Source organism: Haemaphysalis longicornis, unplaced genomic scaffold (assembly GCF_048455015.1).
Source record: "Haemaphysalis longicornis isolate Haplotype H1 unplaced genomic scaffold, Haemaphysalis longicornis Haplotype H1 scaffold_6, whole genome shotgun sequence".
Lineage (NCBI taxonomy): Eukaryota > Metazoa > Arthropoda > Arachnida > Ixodida > Ixodidae > Haemaphysalis > Haemaphysalis longicornis.
The window spans coordinates 89,602,988-89,625,474 of NW_027526407.1; the positions used below are offsets into that span (position 1 = coordinate 89,602,988).

At 46.4% G+C, this 22,487-nt stretch overlaps 1 long non-coding RNA gene and 1 pseudogene across 1 annotated transcript in view; one reads left to right on the forward strand and one right to left on the reverse strand.

The window, feature by feature from the left end:
- Window positions 1-14,538: 14,538 nt before the first annotated feature.
- The window catches only part of LOC144141754 (uncharacterized), a 141,479-nt gene continuing 133,530 nt past the window's right edge, over window positions 14,539-22,487 (reverse strand). The window contains exon 7 of the long non-coding RNA XR_013316693.1: window positions 14,539-15,215. This is a non-coding gene — a long non-coding RNA (uncharacterized LOC144141754). The remainder of the gene's footprint in view (window positions 15,216-22,487) is intronic.
- On the forward strand, window positions 20,927-21,789 carry LOC144141671 (translocating chain-associated membrane protein 1 pseudogene; annotated as a pseudogene).

Sequence of the window (22,487 nt, forward strand, 5' to 3'; positions counted from 1 at the left end):
GTAGCACGTGAGCACACTGCAAGACGCAAAACAGGCAACAAAGAAATGTGCGCTTCAGCTCGGTCAGAAGGAGTTTATTCAGGTCACAAGGAGGGAGCAAGATATGATCCTGGTAGATTTTAGGTGCATTGAATATTTTTGATTATATGTACATTAGGGCAAAACCTTTCAAGCCTTTTTTCTCAAAACTTGATTTTTTGCACCCATCGGTTACGCGAACAGTGATACCTTTGCTTGAAGTAATTATTTTCTCACAATAATTCATTTGCGCGCTCTTTTATTATATAGAGAAATATGCAATAAAACAGAATGACTGAAAAATATTTGTAAATTTTTATTATGGCAGGATGTGTGAATACCAGACCTCCTGGTAATGAAATTTTTCAGTTTTTTGTAAATACAAAATGTAGCTTAAAGATGTGATAATCATGGAGTTTGGATGCACAGGTTGTTGCCCTGTGTACGTTCAAGCCAAGTCGTGTTTGAATCGCACCTACCATTTCGTAGCTATGAATGTTCGCGCAACGTGCATATTTTCGGGCATTTTGATTGATATGTATTTTTGTTAGGCAATTTTAGCAATTTTACCGTTTTATAGTTTCTCAGTGTGTAATATTTACAAGAAAAAAAATAAGTGTAACGTTCGGCTAGACTTGTATTTTCATTTTCGAATGTGGTGACCTACCTTGAATTATTTATTTCCTTGCACCATGAAGGAGCTTCAGCGGTGAGCATTTGATGACCACAGATAAAATCCAAATAGTCGCGAATCACCCATATCTATCTCATTAAAACAAAAAGGAAAGTTTTGCCAGTTTGCGGAGCTGGTCCTAAAATCCCGGAAAAGATGCGGCAATCGCCTCGACCGTAGCGTTAATCTTTCGTCACCTTTCTCTCTGGCTCGCCGTGACGCAGAAGGCAATGGCTGCTCCTTGCGGCTGTAAACCGTGGATCAATATGCTGCCAAACGAAATAAACTACCAAACAAACCGCACTGCTGGCCGTTCCTCCCCATATCGAGCAGAATATTATCCTGTGGGGAGACATCCCTCCCCAGTTTTACTGCAGTAGACAATCAGTGATAAAATGATCTATCTGCTTTCGGCGTAAAAAAACGAGAAAAACATACACTCTCTCAGCTTTTTCTGACTCTACGGCTCAGAAGAACAGCATAATCTTGATTCTTTGCTTCTGGGTGGTGTTGTAAATTTTGTTTCTGAATAGAGAAACCGTCGATCCTGTGTCGAGCAATGCAAGACCTTAGTGATGAACTATGTGCAAGAGCATTAGCCGTAACAAATAGGAAAAGTCCTACTCAGCAGTATATGCGGAGGGAGCTAGTCCATCGACACAGTGGGGGGCAGAGTGGACGAGAAGTATTGCGCTGGTGTTCAACATTTACACTACCTAATTCGATGGGCTTCGGTGGTCCTGCACGTGACTAGTGTATTCTTTCCAGCAAAAAAAAAGTGTTTTTCGAACACGCTCAATAAGTTAAAATTACTGCAAGCAAACTGAAGTACCGAAAATGTCGTCAAGAGGCTCCATCTGTGTATATTCCTTCAGAGTAATTACATTCCAAAATTGTGCACTAACAAGATGCGGGAGAAAGACGTTGAGGTAGGTTATGGGATTAATTCAAAAGAGAGCTGCTCCGACCCGACCTCATTCAGGAACCACAACATCGGATAAATACCCACACACCAAGGGGAATACCTTTAGGTGTAGTGCTATCTAGAAAGTTTTCATTCTGGTTACATTATAGGTTCCAGGGCATTAGCGCCAGCAAAGAAAAGTAACACCCTGATTATGTGGACAATATTGCAGTAGGGCCACAACTGGATGGCCAGGATATACCCACAAGAACCTACAGTGAGCAGTGTAGCAAGCATAACAAACAGCATCAATAGATGTAATTAAAGGAGATAAGGCTCTTATTCCCTGCATGGCAATATTATTCTGAGTAGGTCCCCAGTCAAGTCGCTGTATAACCGCTTCCACAAAGAGCACAGACGACGGGCTACAATCAACCAGGTGAATAGATAAGGTGAAAGTCTTTAATGTATAAAACAACTTCCTACAGAAAGAGCTTGAACAGAGCTTTCGGAGACTACACTAACTCGTTATCGAGACTAATGTTCACAGCCCATGCACCGAATTTAAGAACACCAAGTCACCGAGGGAGCATACATCACGTTAATAGAGGAACTGAAAAGTTGCCAATGAAAGCGTAACTACAGTTACCTGTAGTAACTTCTTGTAAGGCATGAAAGACACTCTTACGTGAGGGTTTCTTTGCTTCACTCTACTACAAAGTATTTTGAGCGGAACCTATTTCTAACAACGAGCTATAGAACAGTTTGGACTCCAAAACTATTCCATTCAAGGGCAACGCTAAATCAAAAACGAGGAGAAAAAACGCCGCAAATCCAAAGACTGCACTATTGACGAAGGACAACCACCATGATCTCCAGAAAATAATTTACTTCTTTACTATATATTGAAGTTCGCCATATTAACCCTTTACCTATATGGCACAAGCTGTACAAATCAAGCGGTTACCTGTGTGTTAGGCCAATGGAAGCTGTTGCTTCTGTAAACGGCCATAATTCCCTCCTGGACTTGCCGAGTAAAATTATGTGTAGAGAATATACAATGAGAGCTACGTGCAAAACAGAAGAAATTTGGAGTACAGCAAGGAAGTGTGTATATTTTCCAGCAACAGAAAGAGCGAGAGACTCCAAATGCCGCTGCTAGAGTAAGAGAGCATGACGAGTGTTCTGTTAAGAACAAAAGTAAGGTTAGCACGTTGGGCGCAAACAAAGCGCCGTAGAGCTACCTCCAGATCCGGATCCGGGTCCGCAGTATGCGTAAGCCACGTGTTATTGAAGCAGCGAGCTGACATTCTAGAGCATTTCTAAACATTCATTACAGGATCTTATCTTATCACGAGTGACTCTTGGGGCTTCCTAATATGAAGATTGAAAAGTAGGGTCATAGCTGCATACTAGTAGCTGCAACCCACACTTTCTGATGCCAAGCGCTGGATTGAGTGTTCTCGACTTCACTAGCTTGCTGATGATGAGCGTAGTTCTAATAGTACGCGTTTTGAAATGTCGCAGCAATGAGGGTCAGTTGAATGTGTTGGCGTGGTAGCTCGTGCCTCAACGTTCGCAGTTGGGGCTGAGGCGTACAAGAAGCACAATTTCGGACTTCGGACTTCAGCGGAACGCGGAGTGCGTTGCACCAGTGCCTGCTTTATAGTTAGGGTCACCAATATGGTGAAGTATTTTACAAAGCCCAAAGTTTCACTTGATAAACTTTTCTTTCGGGACACGCACCTTACAACTGTCCAAATCCAAACATTATCACCTGGCATGAAATGTAAGTCACATCGACGGTGGTTGTAGTGATCAGAGATGACGTACTGTTGACGTCAAAAATTAATACGTGCTAGTTCCCCTGCTTCCTCTGTCACTGGGATATTTCTTCGGCACCTCCGTTTGTAAGATCACAGGTCTAGTAAGGCAACATCGCGTCGAGTGTTTTTTCCGTAACAAATAAAATGGAGCGAAGCCCATGGTTTCTTCCATGGTGGTGTTGTGTTTGAACGTTAGTAATGGGACACTTCATCCACGTTCAGTGATCGATTTCCGCGTGCAGCTAGGTCATATAGGCGATGTTTTTTTCCGAAGCTCTGTAAGTCCCTTTTCTTAAAAATGGTACGGTATTATTCGGTGGTAGTTGGCATCGCTCAGGAGGAATATGCGGTGCAAGAGCTGGGATGTGAACGCCGAGCCGCCATTTTCGATGGGCTCTCTGTGACCACCATTCCGCCAAATATACGATTCGATGAAAAAGTCCGCTATTTCAGCCCTCGTTCCGAATAGAAGACGAATAAATTCCCTGTGGCAAATAAAATATTCTGTGGGTATTACGATACATCAAGTCTGTGTGTTAAAAAGAGAGAATTTCGCCAGAAAGTTCATTCCTACTTGTTGAAAAAGTGCTATTGGTGGTTTTATAGGTTTAAAGACTGCCACCGGCAATGTTTGTGATTTTTGTCGCCTCTCGCGTTCCCGGCATGATTTCGTGCAATACAGACTGACTGAGGAAGAAGGAGACGAGTAATAGTGTTCTCCTAACTGCGCTAATGTGAGGCTGTGTCCGAGATATCTAGTGCCGTGGGGGTCATGCCCAGCGTCTATGCTCTCTTCGCCGGGGCGGTCTGCCGAATACGCCGAAGGATATGCCGAATACGCAGCGATGAAATTTGCAACCCTGCGACCAACGAAAGCTACTGTGCAAAGAGATAAGGCCTAAACATAATATTTGCCCAAATAACCGTAAGACACTGTACTTGGTAGCTGCATAATTGTGTTCCGTCTTCGTTAGAGCACTACTGGCGTACGCTTTGACGCGCTGAGCCCCATCCCACAAATGAACATGCGAAGCTCCAAGTCCCTTTGTGGTGGGATTGTTATGAATTCCGCCTCTAAGGGTTCGAACACAGGCGTTCTGTGCAGAGTTTTCAATGACTAGAAAACATGCCCCTGTTCCTCATTTCACTTACGTCATACCTGTTCTTCGGTTAGATAGGTCAGTGGAGCTGCTATCTGGCTAAAATTGGAGATAGACCATGGGTAGAAAGCGCACCATTTCCAGAATCTCCTCACAGCAGACTTGTCCTTTGCAGTTAGAAAGGCACGAACGGCGGCTGTTTTTGCAGGCCCAGCACTTATATCTTCGTTGTATAGTTGCTACAGATCATTACACCCGAACGTGCACTTCTTCCAAAATATCGTGAACACAGCTGTTTCGAGGGCATTTAGTACTGCACGAAGCCCTCGTCAATGTTTGTCGAATGTTCGGGAAAAGATAAAGAGATCGCCCAGGTGAACGAGGCAAGTGTGCCATTTCAGGCCGGCTAGAACGGTGTACACAAAAAGCTGAACAGTTACTAAGCCGTTAAGAGCTCGACCAGCATCGCTTTGGACTTCGAAATGTTATGCGTGGTAATAAAAGCAGTCTTTTCCAGAATTTTCTTACCCACTTCTACCCAGTACTCCCTGTTCATGTCAATTGACAAGAAATAGCCGGCGTAGCGATGCCGATCCAGGGTGCCAGAAACGTGCGAGAGCGGGTACATGTCTTACTTTGTAATTTTATTTACCGCCAATAGCCGAGAAAAAAGCAATAATGTTCCATACTTCTCTTATACAAGCACGACATTTACGGCCACAGGGCTGTTAGACAGCTGAATAACGTCGTAATTCAGCAAACTTTAAACCTGGTTTCGTAGTTCTTCTTCTTCAATGGTTGAGAGTCCGCGTGGCTGTTGACAATGTTATGCACAGCCTCATTCCGAAAATTCGTTTGGCAAAGTTGCTATGGCCAACTCCGGAAGGCCTGGTAAATCAATTGCGGAAGTCATAGAGTAGTGCAGGCAAGGCCAACCTTTGCTGCTGCAAACGTTTCGAGTCGACGTGAAGACCTAAAATAAAAGCTCTATTCTGTGGTGTTGATTTACTGCGAAAGACAATGCAAAGGCAAAGGATAAGCTTCAGCGACACCTTTGGTCAGATGTTTCCGCTCGACATAAAATTTGGTGGCTAGGACTAGTGCGCACCTCTTGTGCAGCTGCGATAGGCCTCTGGCGACACTGGCTCCTCGCTTTAAAACAAGCGAGATGCTCCCTTATAGAAGTGCTTCAGCATGAGAAAACATATCCACTTGTACTAGCAAAAAAAGAATCCCTGGCGGAAGAAGCTTAACGTTGTCATTCAAGAACCTAGCCACGCAGGAACATCGGCTGGGCTAACTCTGTGAAGCTTCAGACTTGCGCAATGTGAGGCTGTTGGAACCAAGATTAATCTCGGCACCGTATTCGTGAAAGACGTCTGTACCAGAAATTATGTCTCTAGACCAGTTCTGCTGGACAAAGATCCTCACTGGGCACAGCTCATCATGAATGTCGACGCGGGCAGTGCACCGTCCAACAGGCGTCGCGAGGTGTTCTCCGGCGGAACTAATGTAGCACCATCCAACGCTATCATCACTTTCCTCCCAGGGCTTACCTAATATAATTTTTGGGGCAAGAACTTTCATGAACTGTGTCATTCTTTCTTGGCTGTCATCATGGCATAAGCTGGCTGTGAATATAGACATTGCGTAGAGGATCGGGTGGGGTTACGTTGCGATATAAGGTTAACGGCTGTTACGAACAGTAAATAAAAAAACAGCATTTTAGAATACCATGCATCAATTACAGGATACGGGCAAAAAATTTCACTAAACTGTCTGGAGGGGCGCCATTACACAGAATACTCTCAGTATATTGCACATCACCGCAAGGTCCTCGCGCATATTATTACTTGATATTTCGAGGACAGAACGGCTGTTTCAGGTAACCTGATCAGCACCGTTCAGACAAATCGAGTAACGCGATAGGCTATCAATATAACAAATGGCACTAAGCTTTCCCTGCCAAATTGAAGCACATGCCTAATGCAGATTTGAAGATATAGAAATACGCACATTATTTTGGTCTGGGTGTAGTTAAATGAAAGCTGTTTGGTCAAAAAATCCGAAACACCAAAATAATATCTGAACTTCAAGACTCTGAGTGAGTGGGATTTGCCCAGTAGGGGATTGACGCAACCGATATACGGAGTCAAAATGATCAGTTAAAGCCGAAAACACACTGCTGTGGAGGGTGCACAGCTTGTTTGGTCTACATTGTAATGCAACAGCTGCCGCAAAACGATTATATTCGATGTGTGGCAACACGAGGAAAAGAACACGCCAAGCCACAGAACAACACGTATATTTTAGAACAAGTCAGCAGCTGACGGGAAAGCGGCAGCTATGCATTGCCGCACGCTAGCAGCCCTAGATCCACGGACCGCTCGCGCCACGACCTCGCGCAGTAAGCCTCACAGTGGTACTTCGTCGTCTTCGTCTTTTGTAAAGCTGCTACAGGAACACCGCCCGCCCCCCCCCCTATAGTGGCGCAGCCGTGGACGATGCTGGAAGGATACTTTTAGAGGCCGTCTTGTTGGTTTTGCTGTCTGTTGCGACCTGGGTGGCTGGGGAGCGTGATCCGCGATTAGTATTGTGGATTCGTCTGGTTGTATATAGACTAGCTCTTTTGATGCGGTTGGTTTGATGCGATCAACAGAAATAGGGTCCGGTTTGCCATACAAATCTATGGTGAAATGCCTATCAGCACGGTGAATGACGCGGTATGCTCCGTCGTAATGGCGCTGAAGTGGTGTGAGCACCGCGTCACGGCGGACAAAAATGTAGGGGGGCGTTGTCAGCTCGATGGGCACATAGGCATCTGCATGCTCCTGGCAGCGTGGTACCGTAGCATGAAGTGAGCGAAACGAACCTCGTAGTTTGGTAACGTAGTCCGTTGGATCAGGGCACGGTGATGATTCTGAATCAGTAAAAAACTCTTCCGACAGGCGTAGCGGGCACCGAAGACCATCTCTGTGGGCATGTAGCGCAGATCCAGCTTCAAAATAGCTTGAAGACTGAGGAGAGCTTACGGAAGGGAGGTGGACCATTGGGTAGCGTTCGGCTGTGCCCTGAGTGTGGTTTAAGGGAGCGGTGGAAACGCTGTTGTGCGGTTGCGGGAAGTGGCAAGAAGGATCAGCATGCTATTGAAGAGTGCCAACTCAAACTTCCGACCTCGGTCCATGGTGATAGTTGATGGGACACCGTAGCGAAAAACCCTGCCGGCAACGAAGGCGCTGGCGATTGTTTCACTACGGATGTCGGGAAGAGAAAACGCCCCGGGCCAACGAGTGGACCGATCCATGCAAGTTAGTAAGTATGTGTTCCCTTTCTAAGGAGGCAAGGACCCCAAAATGTCTACGTGAACCCCATCGAAACCCTCTGTTGTTGCCGTAAACAACCCGAACCGGGCATTGGTGTGCCGGTTAAACTTCGACTGCTGGCATACGAGACAGCAGCGCATCCACTCGCGTATGTCCTTGTTGACCCCCGGCCGAACGAATTACTGCGTCAGTAGACGTTTCGTGGGTCAATAGAAAGCATCAAAAACAGTGCGTCGGAAGTTCGGAAAGACGAGTGGACGCGGGAAGGACGTGGAAAACTCGCAAGCAACTGTACACCACAAAATGGAATGGGTACTTCACGGAGGTGCGGCGCACCGGGATTTTCGCGAAGCGCTATTATTTCTGCGTCATCTTGCTGCGCTGAGGCGAGTGCGGTGACGTCAATGTCAGCCGAATTGTGGGAACTGGACATGGAAGTGGCGACACGTGAGAGTGCATCAGCGGCAGCGTTGTGCTGCCCTTGCACGTGCTGTATGTCCGTAGTGAATTCCGCGACGAAAGACAGATGCCGGGTTTCACGAGGTGAAAATGTGGTGGAGTTCGACCAAATGGCGAAGGTCAGAAGTTTGTGGTCCGTCTTGATATGAAACTCTCGACCCTGCAAGACGTGCCGCAAGTGCCGTACATCAATGTACATTGCAAGGAGTTCTCGTCAGGAATTGCTGTAGAGTGACTCCGAGGGCGACAACTTGCGGGAAAAGAAAGCGACTGGTGCCAGGAATTGTCCATAAACTGCATGAAACGGGGGTAAAAATTTAGGAGACCAAGAAAGTCGCGGCACTTCCGTATGGAAGATGGCTGAAGAAGGTCTTGGATGGCCTGTACTTCTGAAGGCAAGGGGCGAATGTAATTCTGGTCTACAAGGTGGCCAATGAAGTCCAGCTCGTAAGCACCGAACTCGCAATTGGCTCTATTGACAATAAGGCCGTATTCGGTGGGGCGACTGAAGAGTTGGCGAAGGTGCTGAATGTGTTGTTCTGCGTCGGTACTGAACACAAGCAAGTCATCGATGTAACACAGATTGAAGGCAGGCCAGTTGCTACATAACTGATCCATAAAACAGCGCTGGAAACAGGACTACAGAAAGGACACACAGACAGGGCGCTGACTAACAACTGAGTTTATTGTCACTGAACGGGCAATAAATACGAAAAAAAGAGACACGTGAAGGAAGAAATACCACCTAAAGAATACAAAAAAAACATCAATTTCAAAAAGTACAGTAATCTTCATGGCAAACACAATCGCAGAAACTAGCATGCCTTCTGCCAACGCCCTTCTTATATACAGTATCACCAAGAAAGTGAATTTCTTTCTCGGAGAGAGCAACATAAGGAACGGTGACGCATTCATGTTTCCGGGTATGCATTTTACAGGCTTAACTAATCTCTCGTCACATCCGGTTCCGGTAGTGCACCAGCACGTGGCTTTTCTCAAACAGAGGCGAACAGCGTGGGTAATTGGCAACGTGTAGAGCGAGTGTGCTACCTGTGGCATTTCTTACGTCGCACTCGTGCTCCCGAAGACGATCGTTGAAGCATCGCCTCGTTTTTCCCACGCATGACCGCTTACAAGACAGTGGTATCTCGTAGAAAACCTCCCCCTGGCTATGGACGTAGGGCTTCGCATGTTTTTTGCGCAATTTATCTTCCTTGGTCTCTCACTCTTTACTTTGCGGCAAAGGCTACTTAATTTTTCAGGAGCAGAAAACACGACATCAACAACCGACCGCCCTACTATTTTCTTAAGCCTGTGGCTCACCCCGTGGATGTAAGATATCACGGCTATCTTCTTTCTCTCCCTGGATGGGGATCCTGTTCTTTGGGTGGATTTCTCAGTCCTTTGAAGATTTTGTAGCCCACGCCACATAGCAGGAAATCAGGAAAGCCAGCCCTCCGCCGATGGCTTGTTTGGGCGTCAAGGCTACTCTGGATTCGATGATGACAAGACCTTGACAGCGAGTTTTGTAATGCTGAAGTAGCAACTACTCGCTTTACAAGCTTCGAATGCGCCAACGTGAATGGCATGAAATCCCTTTGACTTCGCGTTGCATAGCTCCAACACAGGTGCTTGGCATTTAGGAACAACCTCTATTTAAAAACTGTAGTTCGTCATCAATAGACACCTGCTTTGTTAGCACAAAGTCGCTAAGGTTATGGGCCAGCAATCTCATATCGCAATCAACATCGCTCGCCTGTTCTTTTGCAGACACCTTGTAGAGGCAGCTTCATGGAGTTGCTTTCATTTTACCTGAACTCCACATTCGTAAAATTCGAGGACAGCCTCTACATTCAAAAAATGGTGTCTGCATCGGCTCTGTTATCGCTGCTACACTGAGTGACCTAGTGCTCGCCCGCTATAGCAGGGCTTTGGTTGCGGCTATGAAGGACAGCGCGGTGCTAAAAGTTTTTCGCTTCGTCGACGAATTCCTCGTCCTTTACAAGGTGTCTGCGAAAGACCAGGCGAGCGATGTTGGTGGCATGATGAGATTGTTTGCCCGGAACCTTAGCGATTTCGTGCTAACAAAGGAGGTGCCCATTGACGAAGACAAGGACAAGCACTTGTCTTTGTCTACTGTGTCCTTGGTTTTTCTGCGCATAAGATGAACGTAATGAGCCTTAAAAAGTTCAATTTTAGAGAAAACCGTTGCCCCATGAAGTGGGGCTGAGACGTCTGGGATGTATAAAAGGGGGTAACGATCGGTAGCAGTGGCGTTGCTAACCAAGCGGTAGTTTCCGCAGGGACACCAGTCTCAAGGGGACGGCTTTGGTACTATGTGCAGCAGGGATGCGTAAGGGCTTGACGACGGTCGAACGATTCGGAGCTCAATCTGGTATTCCAACTCGCCACGTGCGATCTTGTAGCGGTCAGGTAGTAAGCGACGAGCTCGAGCGCGAATAGGTGGGCCAGTAGTGACAATGTGGTTAGTGACATCATGTCGAACGTTGAGGAGGAAGTTGGCAGGTAACAAACGGGACGGGAATTCGCCAAGAAGCTTGTCCTAGACCAACTTCGACGAGGTGCTTCCAACCGCCAAAGCGTTACCTTTAATGCTATACCAAGCAGATAGAGATGTATTCTCGCATAAATGAGGCGGTTGCGGTGCATGTAAACTAACAAATTGTGGTGATGCAAAAAGTCTGCGCCCAGAATTGAGTAGGCCACATCAGCAATTGGAAAAATCTATCAAACTGTTCTTCCGAGGCCAATGTTAAGGAACAGCGATTGTTCTCCGTAGGTGGCACCGGAAATCTTTTGGCACCTTTGTAAGGTGCTTGTAACGCTGTCCAGCGGTTTTGTCCGTCACAAAAAAAGAAGCGCCTTACTTCACAACTGACATCACTCGCCGGCTGCAATGGTGCGGCGGGAAGTTTCCCTGAAAAGTGCAGGGTGCTGTACACCTCAGCGCTGCTTTTTCAAAGTTGCGATGATACCACCATAGGCCTTGCCTTGTAAACGACGGTGAAAGGAGGCGCGAGAAGGCGTGGCCGCATGAGGGAGAGTGCTGGTGCTTGGCTGAGAGATCGGCAATCTCATATGATAGCTGGGTGATCTCACCATGGAATTCCTCACGCAGGCTCGGTAGCGCAGGTGGACATGGCATTGTGGGTGCTGCTTTAGTGAGGCCGCAGCGTTCTGGGACTGATAAGTTGAGCATGGGAGGTGCGGCAGGAGTGGAAACGTACATAAGGGAGTCAAAAAGGTGGGCCAGCTACGAAATGAATAAACTTCTTGTGGTCGCTACCACCCTGCCAACGGAAGTGGGAAAAGTTGAAGAAAAAGCTCTCGAAGCATAGCTTGATCGAACGTGGCTTCCTTTTCTCCAGGAAGCAGTTGAAGTTGATGCTGTACCTGTGAGGGATTTCGATCACCGAGTTCTTCAGATTGTAGAAGCTACAACCGTCGGTTTGTTTTCCGGCATTGTCGTACTCCTTATGAGTCCACTCGCCAGGGTGTCAAAAGGGGACGGTCACCGGCGGTGATACAATCAGGTAGCAAAGCTCGCTTATGAACTCGGAAGGCAGGGCAGACACGACGTGATTTATTTTGACTCTGCGACATGATGCCAGCTATGGCGAACTTGCTATTTACCGGGGCGAGCCAGAACCGTGGGTCTTCAGGCTAGTACTGGGGAAGCTGCAGAAAAAGTGCAGCCGCGTCACCCTGTGTGGCAGAGGATTTCGCCGGCTGCCATATGCAGCGGTGGCTCTGACCTGAGCATCCAAACCATTGTGATTGCGGCTGCCATGGGCGATGTCCGTGGCCACCAATTCTGTGGCAACACGAGGAAATACAAACGCCGAGCTGTGAACAACACGCCTATTTTGTAACCCGCGAGCAGCTAACGGGCCAGTGGCAGCTATGCCTGGCCGAATGCTCAGAGTCCTATGAGCACTGACCGTGGTGGTGCGGTGGTCTCAATGAAAGGGCCAGTGGCAGCTATGCCTGGCCGAATGCTCAGAGTCCTATGAGCACTGACCGTGGTGGTGCGGTGGTCTCAATGAAATGGCGCGTACCTACTCAGGGAGATTGGCCAGGAAATGGGCCCCTTACCGAAAGAAATTGGGTTATTTTTGAAGGGAAAGAAAAAGTTTTAATTATTAGGATGGATTAGCAGTATATGAGTAGAGAAATAAAAGTAAGGATATTAGAGAAAGGAAGAAAAAAAGGTAAAAACGAACACCATTTTATGAAAATTGGAAGTAAGAAACACGAAGAAAGTGGTAAAGACGAAGCAGTGAGCTTGGCACGCATATTCTTGACAAGAAAAGTCCGTTAAGCTAAATGCTGTCTAGCACGGCAGACGGTCTGATTCCAGGATGAATGAGTGCAACGCTCTGCAAAGATCCTCGTGGCAGAATCCCAGTTCCTTCGTCCCGAATGACAAAATAACTGTAGCAGACAGCGGGACGTTTAGCCGGCTGCATGTACTTTCTAAGTATCTTCGTCGTATCGAGGAGAACCGCCGGCAGGAGAAGAAGAAATGGTCGATTGTTTCTAGTTCTTTGCAAAAGGCGCATAACGGCGACAGGGCTAGATTAGAGCGGTGCAAGTAATAATTTAAATTTGGCACGCGACAGCGGAAGCTAGTGAGGGTTACTTCACAAGCTCGCAACCGTCCGCGCCACGAGCTCGCAAAGTGAGCCTCCGAGTGGCGCTTCGTCGTCTTCGCCTTATTAATGCTGCTTGAAATGGTTTAAAGTGGTACTTTTACGAAGTATTCGATTCTTTGTGCCTGAACCATTGCGTGTAGCTGCCGTGGTTCTAGCGGGGTACACTTGTTGTCGTGTGTCTTCACAACAAATTTTCCGCCCATGTGCCGGGAATAGCTACGTCAGATTACGTTTTCGTGGCAACACGGAATTGCACGATGCAGTGTATACGCAGTACCTTTTCTTACTGGGAAAATATAATTAATTCTTGTCTAAACCCTAAAAAAGATTCCTATGGTGCCGTAACAAAACATTGGAGAGCTAAAATATTTTTTCAGATGAGAAAGAAAGGTGTTATTAAAAAAACAGGAGCCGTGCAGTTATCAACATCTATTGCACAGTATTTAAAAAACAGCACGATAAGCCTTTCTGCTTAGACGCAGTATGAGTGCTCTAAAATGGCACCACGGCTGTCGCATTATCTGTTGACTAGAGCCGAGGAAACTCCTACACAAAGTGTGCCGAATCGTTTTGATGCAGCAACTCCGAAACATACTATACAATGTATTGTTTTTAGAGCATCATTTCAATAGCCATGAGTAGATTTTTGGTCTTTATAGCAGGTTTTATTTAGCTAGAAATCAGGAGAGGTTCATTTAGGTGTACCTAAACGACATTGAAGGATAGGTGAGTGCATTTGTGCACAAATTACTTCAACGTTGGCCGCCTATTTCACCTATAGTGCCCGTAGTAGTACACTGATATGTAATCGTTATTTTTAGTTGTGACAACCGTGCACCACCTGTATCACAGTGGTCCCCTCTGAACTCTGCCATGGGTGTGCACGAAGGCATAGACGTAAGTGCTTACTCCTTCAACGAAACAGTTGCACCTTTTCAGCCCATGGTATTACGGTGAACAAGTCGTTCCTGGGTACAAAACGGCATATTCGGCATTGCACCGGAGTGGTTGGGCAGGTTTAACACATATTAAAACGAAACTTTTTCCCTCTACACTCCAAGGGTTCTGTCGCGACCATAAGTGTCAACAGAAAATCGAAAGCCGTTGTCTTACCGATTGGGCTACGAGCCCACCCGGACACGGGTGAGACAGACGGCGGACTCACCGAGCACATCTCCGAGTATATGCTCTGCGTTCTCGCTAAATACCACGTAATAGTGTCACGCCGCCAATCGCACCACTGTGCGCACCGCACACGGCACGTGTAGCTGCCGTGTGCGCGAATTGCGCATGCGCCAAGCGTTATAACAATAAAGGAAAACAGCACTAATGCATGAAATCTTGCTTCTACGTCTCTGCCGCCGATCTTGTCACCTCCGTCGGCGGCGCCAAAGACGAAGGAGAATTAACCGGGCTTAAGTGTCCTTTATTTTATAAAAAAAAGGGTTTCCGCTCATGCACTTCACCAACAAAACTCAGCCACGCACAGTTCATGAATGATGCATAGATTTATTTTCAGCAAAGGATATCACTTTGAAGTAATAAAAGGTTGGGTTAAATGGATTTTTTTTATTTATGGTTTCGCTCTTTGTAGAGCTACGTGTGTGAATTCAAGTGACGTAGTATGGATAATCGTTTAAGGAGTCGTTTACATGTTCAGTTTCCAACAAACTTTATATGGTGGATTGGCACGCACTTTTTATACTTATCGGTACTTCCTTTCAGATGCAATGGTTCATTTTTAATAAGTAACTGCTAATATGCAGTTTCGCTCATTGTTTTTAGGCTTTGTTTGCATTTTTATATTGGTTGTGTTTTGGTACCAAAAACACGTCGATATGCAGTCTCTCCAAGCAGTCTTCTGTTGCATTATAGGCGACGTTATCCGTTCGCAAAAATTGAAATTTTTATTGTGATTGAAATGCCGTGAATTTCAAAAGCCGTTGTTGGGTTTTATTTGATAGTGCTCACATAAGGCCAAAATTGTTTCTAAAGATAATTGGATACCATCATCAAAACAGGTAATCAGCTTTTCTGCTGAAATCTTCCAGAAAAGTGGGATTTCACGTGTCATAGCGTGCAGTTGTCATGTTGGGGCATGTTTTTTCATATACCCTATACGGGATATATATTGGAAATGGACAAAGTCGCTTATATGTAATGTCGCATTCCTTTGTCATGTTCGGGTGAGTACTGTTTCCTTGTACTCTTTTGTGGCACTGAATAGTTTTTATTTCTGCAGATAAAAAATGTATTTAGAAAACAGGTCAGACAAAAATTGCACCAACAGAGAAAAGGGGTAAGACAGCTCTAATTGTTTGAAATTTTGCTTTGCGAGTTGGTTATTTACGTACACAATGTGCGCAATTTATTGTGTCAACGATAAGGAGCAACACAACTTTCTAAAGTAACGCTCTGCCAGTTAACAAAACTGAAAAAAACGGGAGTTATGAATAGTTTTAGTTACACATATAAAAACATTTAAATGCGTAGCGAGGAAGTTTGCGCGTTTTCTTTATAAATAAGGTAACCCGCGAAACGTTATAATACTTATGCTGCCATTTGAAGAAAATAGAAGACGTCTGGAAAAGGTTTGGAACCGGTGAAAGTTTGAAGCCAGTCTAGCTCCAGGCCTCTACAACAGCAAAAGCGACTTTACCATCCCGCGTGTGTTGCTTGTTCCCCGTCTGTGCCGTCCGATTGCCGCGCTGCGCACAGAGCAAGCAGACACACGTTACCAAAGTATTAATGTTTATTAGAACGTCGCAGAAAAGTTGATAAGTGGCGGTGGTGCCCCGGGCGCGCGCTCTTGCTGATTGAGAGCAGAATGGCATGCTAATGATTCCAGAAATCGGCTACAACTGGTGAGCGCAAGCGATTTACAGTCATCTATAATGCGAAGAGAAGATAAGGACATCCTTCAAGGTTTAGGATAACTGCAAAGAGCCCTAGGGAATACTTCCGAAGAAAACGGTTGGTGCATATTCTCGATATACCTTTGCGTCTACCGGTGCTGGATCTTTTGGTCTAACTACCCAGATGTCAGGGGTGCTGCTTAACGTAAACTTATCTGTATTTTTGTTTTTCAAAGCATTTTCCTTTTGCAATAAATATGTATACAGCTACCCCCAGTGGCTTCATCTTCGTGGGTAAAAACGCCTATGCGCGAAGGACTAAGATGACAACTTCATGCGTAAGGCTAGTCATACACAAAGCATACAGCTCAAGATTTCCTAAGCAAAACACAAAACAAACATCGAAACTGCATAATACATGACAAAGCGCCTGTAAATAATGGGACCGACAAACTGTGTTCATTGTAAAGGTTTTTTTGCAGAATATTACTGCAGGCTTGGCTAGACGAGTGTCACTAAATAGGGCAGTTCTTCCGCAACACGCTGAGTGCTTGCATCTGTCTACGCAGGACCCACCATTTCCCGCCAGAGAAGCCGATCGTAGTAAAAGGAGATAAGGCATTAGTGCACCGCCATTGAGGCACGCAGATCAGCAATGGCAGCTATTTGGACGGTTAGCAGTGTTGCAAAATTTCTGAAGCTGCGGCCTAGCCGTTAGCTTTGACCCCGTAATTTCCTAACAGTACCAAAGATGCAGCAATACGGCATCGTTGAACTTGTTTGTGCTGCTGAAATGCTGTTAGGACCAGATAACCCACACAACAGTTGGCAGAATATAACGCATCAACAGCTTGATGGCGCAAATGAACCGTTGAACTTTAAAAAATGTGAACTAATGTGAACTCACTACTGATCATAGCGGAGGGAGGGAATGGCAGAAAAGAGTGGCGATGCTCTGTACCCTTATATACTGACACTAGCTAAGTGCAACCAATCAGCCAAGCCAGATGAGGAGAAATATTCTGTGCCCTCCTCTATCGCCATTTGTAGTGGTATACAACATTGCAGGGTATTCAGTTTCGCAAAGTGGGATGCACCTGTATCTGAAATCTCGCCATCTAGATTTAGTTATTAAACCATAAAAGTTTCCGGTAGACCTGGTGTATTTGGTCCTATAGCCACATAAATCTGTTTAGGCAAATTATACAAACCAATTCATTTTTTCAATCTGGAGTGGTACCTTGAGCACCACCATAATTACCGTGATGTTATGGCTGAATTTTGAGGTGAGCCTTCTGCAACTAACAATGGTAAAATGAGCTAGTGGCATCGGTAGGCCTTAGAATCAGAGCGATCTTCTGCTGCAGCACAGTCTTTATATAAAAGGTGGGTACCATAACCCATTACCTGACGCCCGTTCTAACAGAAAGCGAGAAGCGGGTATGCAAGGTTGAAAGTGCAGATTGGTTGAAGGTTTTATATCAGAATGATAATTTTTTGTGAAGACCACCTATCGGGAAACATCGAAGAAATACTTTTTCTGCTGAGTCACAAAAGAATATTTGTCCGGCTGTCACTGTTCAATCTTGTGTTGGTCGTCTTCAAAAAGCCATACCAAGTAATTTAGAGCTCTGCGTATCCACTGACGACATTTGCACTTGTGAATCCGGAATTTTCCGTCATCTCATTCCGGCATTCCCCAAGTAAAAAAGTAATTTAATATCTGCATATCCACTCGCGACATTTGCAGTTTTGAATTCGGACTTTTACGCGATCTTTTTCCGGCATGCCCTCAGTAACCACAATACTCATGTGAATTCATGCCTCTACAAGACATAAAAATGTCTCCAGATGAGTGTGCTGGTGGCATGTACCCGCCAAAAATGTAGGAATTAGTCTCTTTTAGAACAGACTTCTTTTCAGAACTTAAAACGTTACCGCTTGTGATAAATAATACTGATCAGCAATTAGCAAGGAAATCACAATTCTCATCACTAAAGACGTTTTGACTGAACCACATCAATTCATGTTTCTTGCCGCGAAAAGGAGGGGAGTTTAGGTTGCTCGACGTAGAATATCAACCTATGAATATTTCAGACAATACAATGCCGATGTCTCCGGACCTGCCTGAGTTCACCGCTGTGCCTCAATAGTGGCTACCGATTTCCGCTAAGATGTCTTACCATAGCAACCTACGTGCAGTGGAAGATCTCCGTCTCACGTTAGACATCCTGTGGGGCTGACTCATCTCCACATTGCATCCACACCATCAATCTTTTTCCAAGCTAGTCGCCGCTCACTGCGAAGGATTTTCGGGATAAACGATGCGGAACAGCCATCATCGCCCTTTTAGTGTCCCTTGTAGGAGCAACTGCACGTAACCATTTAGCGAATAATTATTGAATCGGATATGCCACCACGATGTCTTCACCAGCCCTGTCTGTAATATTTACATGTAGCCTAGAGAGACCGGAAGCACGTGTACGCTGATGGCTGAGTTTCGGCCAGCACTCCTGTGGGAGACGTATGTATGACAGCCGAATCGGTCAACGTTCTCTTGAATCTGACCAGCCTAAAAATATCAACCGCCTCTGAACTCATCGCTGAAGGTTGCGCTTTTGTGTTCATCGCGGAAGAAATATGGCAAAAATGTGCTGACCTCTGTGACTCTGGGCCAGTTCGGTAGCGCCTGCCATCTGCTTTCTGCCGCTACCCTTACAAAACGTTTGTACCCGATGTCGCTCAAAATTATTACCTATTACGAAGCATATGATGTCTTACTAGGTATAGAGATAATATGAAGAATGGGTTAGGAGCAGGACGAGGAAAAGCACGAGCCGCTTTCAATGGCTTAGAAGCCACTAGGTGATTTTCGGGAATCACCATTGGGATTAGGCAGCTCTAGAAGTCCAATAAAACACTTTACTGGTCGCTATTGGTCTGCATCTAATATCCGGCGCTTGCACTACAAAGTACTTGCGTTTCATCGTCAACAAAATCTAGCTTGCTCGGTAGACTACGACTACGTCTGCGTTTTGAGATGGTCTCTTGCAGCGGTTTAAGAATGATCTGCGGGACCACTTACCTGCAACCTTGCCATGCTCACCCACTCACCTGACTCTCACACATTTGGGTAACAGTCGCTTGCAGGTCCACATACTACGTCATTAGGGGTATCCGGATTATGCTATGGTTCGGTTGGTGTACCACGAGACTCAGTCATTTTAGAGGCAAAGACGGCGTTGGACCACGAACGTTCAATAAACGGGACAACAGCCTTGATTCCAAATTGCAAAAGGGACTTTAGACGCGGATGACAAAACAAAAGAGACGACAAAATTCAGGAGAAAGAAACGGCCGTGACTAACGTCCCAGTCGTTACAGTACTACCGACAACGCAAGTAGCAAGCAATACAAGTAAAAGAAAAAGCTCAGAGGACTGGTTGCCTGGTACAGCTATGAACGCGGTCATATCAAACGTAATACTGTTGCTACGATGTCGTACTGTTGACGGGGTATTGTTGACCAGTGGCAGAAGCCTGGCGTTCCTGCTGTTGATGCGAGGCCACAACGGCTACGTAGTGCTGCTTATTTGACTGGCAAGAATCGCCGCTATTGGATACTCGTTATCGCACCACATGGGCACATCGGTCAGTGGGAAGAAAGGGGGTGCGTGTGAGAACGTGGCCACCTGCAGGAAGGAATGACTGCCAGGCTGGCCGACGCTCAGCTCGGGCGTCTGCAGATAGGTCTAGTACGGGTGTTTATATATACGGTGCAGGCCCCATCTTACCAGGAGTGACGGCATTCCGGCGCTGCTTCACGGTCACCGTTTCGGTGAGCGAAAGTATACCATGTCTTTCATACCCAAGTTTCCCCATTTTCTTCCCCCTTTTCATGCACTCCTTGCATGCTCTTTTCCTCTCGTGCAAACAAGCTTGCGTTGTATTGTCCTCGTTGTGTCCATATTTTTTTGTCTTTCACTTCTCTGCTTTCACCTTTCCCTGGCACTATTATGCTACCTCAAGCTTTAGAACGTATTTGAGGTGACCACCCCAACATTAGAAGCAGCACGCGAGGTAAGTAGGTCACATAATTTAGCTAATCAAGTTTCTGACTTTCGATATGTTTACGACCAGGGTGCACCATCAGTAGGAATTGGGCTGTTTCTGTGTCCGCTTTTATTGGTTGGTAACCTGACTGCCCCCCAGCGACCACGTAGCCACGAACGCAACAGACTCATTACGCCCAGAGGAACCGCCAGACAGCAGATTTTCCGACAGGACCCTTTTCGGGCAAACTAGCCGCTCGTACAGCCGACCACACATGCTTTAAGCTAGCCCTCACTCATCAGTGAACCACTTAAGCTGTACATGGACTGTAACACGGTCGGGGTATTTCCATCGCTTTTTTTATTGAATGCGAAGTGCTGGGGAAAATGACATCTCTAAGAGAATTGTCCACGGCTCCAAGGCAGGTTGAAGCACCGCCTGGGGAGAAGCGGAGGTTCGCAAACGGTGATCTTCCTGCGGAACAGCTTAGGCTGCCTAAATTCCTGGAGATGACTCATTCTCCGGAGTCTAGTGTGTACGTGCCTGTGCTCGGTAAGTAAGTAGGGCACTGATATGGCTAATAATATTGTTACGAGAGCAGGATGCCGTAGAAAGTGTATTTGCAATCCTCAAAACGCAAGAGGCTGGGTGCCGCTGGTACACACTGAGGGAAGCACAACCATCACACCTCGTCCTCTTCTTCCGCGGGAACTCGTCGAACAATCCCCGTTCGTTTAACCTCTGGAAAATCCCCCCATAACCACATAGTTTGTTATCGCCTGTCGCTGCCTCGTGTCATTATTTCCCGGCGGAACGAGCGCCGTCGCGGTGCTACGGGGTTACAGCGTCCGGCGGAAAATGTGGCTTCAATCGTACAACAGGTACAATGTCTGTAGAAGTAGCGTGACCCGACGGTGTCGACGCCACAGGGGAGATCTCGTACGTTACGTCGGTAACTTGGCGTAAGACGCTAAAGGGACCACAGTAGCGGGGTAGAAGTTTACAGTTTCCTTTCGGCTCTCCGTCGGTGGAGCGTCGGCTAGGGGTTCGGTGCGATGGCGTTGAAGCGTCGAACGGGCTCCAAAAACCCGCCTATCGTCAGCCATGAATTCGTCATCCACAATCCTGCCGACATCGCCTCGTGCGTGGCCATATTATTCGTTATGGGATTTTTTTTTCAGGTGACGGCACCATATGCTTCCGTGATCATCGCTGTACACCACAATGTGACGAAGGCCTGGACACCAAGGGGGTGGTGAAGTACACGTACGGGGCGAAGGACTTTTGCCTGACCTCTTTCTACTTCCTCATCGCCATTGTCATGCACGCCATTGTGCAGGAGTACCTGCACGACTACCTCAACAAGCACACCAAGCTGAACCGCAAGATGCACCTGTCCAAGATGAAGCACAGTAAGTTCAACGAGTCGGGCCAGCTGCTCATCTTCCACCTCGTCTCTTTCCTCTGGGGAGCCGACATCATCCGCAAGGAGGTTACTTTACAGGGATTTCCAGGGCTATGGGAAGGCTATCCGCACAACAAAATTTCGTTCATGTTCAAGTTCTACTTCATCATCCAGCTGGCCTACTGGCTCCACTGCTACCCGGAGCAGTACTTCCAGAAGACCAAGAAGGATGAGATGTCCGCCCGCATCACCACTGCCACCCTGCACCTCATCTTCTTTGGCGTCTCCTACGGGCTCAATTTTTCGCGAATTTCCCTGTGCCTGTCGGTGATGCACTACCTGGTTGAGACGGTGTTCCACGCCTCGCGGCTGTTGCTCTTTGCCCAGCGCAACAAGGCCGCCGACCGCGGGTACGCGGTGTGGAACGTGCTGTTTGTGCTGGTGCGGCTGGCGTCCATCAGCCTGTCGGTGCCTCGTGTCAATATCATGAATGTATGAATGAGTCCACAAAAGTCATTGAAGTGGTTTAATCGCTTCACAAGAATCCGTCAGAAAACGCCTCTTAGATGGTATGCGAGAATAAATGTCATACTGGAGAAAGTATAATGAATGAATGATTTCTAGATCTCCTTCAAGCGCCAGATTATCCGCTTTCCGTTCGTTATCGTCTTTCAATTCTCAGACCTTCAACACTCCCTGGTATAATTAAAGCATGCCTGCCAGCTCTGCTTGTGACACGTGTTTCATAGAATAAGCAATCGAACAGAATTTGCGCCACTGCGGCCGGTTGCCAACGCAGAGAGAGCACCTGTCAGCGGCCTGGCTGGAGCTAGACATTCATCCGTCTACTGCGCGGAATATTTTATTTCGCAGGCAGTAGTCTTTGCTGTCGGAACGTGCACAAAAGCTTTCCTTATTTTTTAAACACCACAGCCTTTTTGATCGATTGCAGGGACACTTGGTACGGCTTTTCATTCGCCAATTCTTAAATTTTACTTGGTATGTTTATGGCATTTTTCTTCTGGAAGAACTTGATTTGTAGTTATATATAGTTCTTTTTCTCTCTCCTGAATTTTCAGTTTCTATATTTTTGTTTACATTCTTTTCTCTACGACTCTAATCTAAAACTTACTATGCGTAAAGCAACCAACATGGCTATTCTGTAGTTTGCCTTCTTGCCACAGTGTTGTCTTATA